This window comes from Arachis hypogaea, chromosome 14 (assembly GCF_003086295.3).
Source record: "Arachis hypogaea cultivar Tifrunner chromosome 14, arahy.Tifrunner.gnm2.J5K5, whole genome shotgun sequence".
Lineage (NCBI taxonomy): Eukaryota > Viridiplantae > Streptophyta > Magnoliopsida > Fabales > Fabaceae > Arachis > Arachis hypogaea.
In genome coordinates, this window is record NC_092049.1 from 114,630,453 (window position 1) to 114,631,641 (window position 1,189).

The window sequence follows — 1,189 nt, forward strand, 5'->3', positions numbered from 1 at the left end:
ACTAAAGCGGGGATTTTCGAAACACAATTACTTACCAAACTAAGAAAACGAAACAGCGGTGATAGCTGAACTGGTTTGCTGGCAACCCCGGCAACCACCTCAAGTGGCGGCAGCAACCAGATCTCCGGCGACGGTAACTGAAACCAATCATACAATGACAATGAAGCTTCCGAAAATCCAAAGGAAACGAAGACCAACTTAAATCCTTACCGGCAGAATTTTCCGGCGACGGCAGCGAGGTTTTCCGGCGGCCAGGCACGGCGGTGAGATTGGTTTCTCCTCCGGCAGCGGCCTCTTCCCAGGTTCTCTCTCTCTCTTCGCAGATCTGCTCAACGGTGACAGACCAGAGGTGGCGGCGGTGGCACACGCAGCAGTGACAGCACACGGCGACGACTGGCGCAACGGCGGCGGCTGAAGGCAGCTCCTTTAGCTCGCGTCTTCGGCAGCAACAACTCCCCCTCCTTACACTGTCCCCTCCCTCAGCTCCGATCCTTGTTAGCGACTCGCGGCGGCGACAGGGGCAAGGATCAAGGGCAATGACTCCAAGGGAAATGACGAGCAAGGACGGCGGCGAAGAAGACCCTGACGGCAATGTTGGCGCGGCTACACGGAACGGCGACGCCTTCCTCTCCTCGCGACTCTCGATGGTGCGGCGGCAATGGCGTTTCGCGAGGATGGCACGGGCTCCTCTCTTCACCGGCGGTCTCCTTCCCTCTCGGATCTCCTCCATCCCTTGCCAACAACGGCGGCGGCGGTGGCAGTGACACCCACCGCGCTGCCTTCCTCTTCTTCTCCCTTCCCCTTTCCTGCGGCTCCCTTCCCCTCTGTCCCCTTTCTTTCTTCCTTCCTTTCTTTCACAGGGAAACTATGTTGTTTGATGAGAGTGAGGGTGTGGGGGTGTTAGGTTAGATTTAGGGTTAGGGGTAGTTCTGTAATTTCAAATAAAAATAGGGATAATATGGTAATTGGAAATAAATTCTAATCCAATAATAATAATATATAGAAATACTATTCGATCATCAATTTTACAAATTATTTTTAATAAAATGTTCAAATCCAAAAATTAGAAATAATATAGTTAATTTCTTTATTTTCCAAAATAGTAGTATCAATATTTTAAAATATTAATTATTTAGTCCAAATCATATAAAAATCCTTATTATTTCACAACTACCAACTCTATAATTTT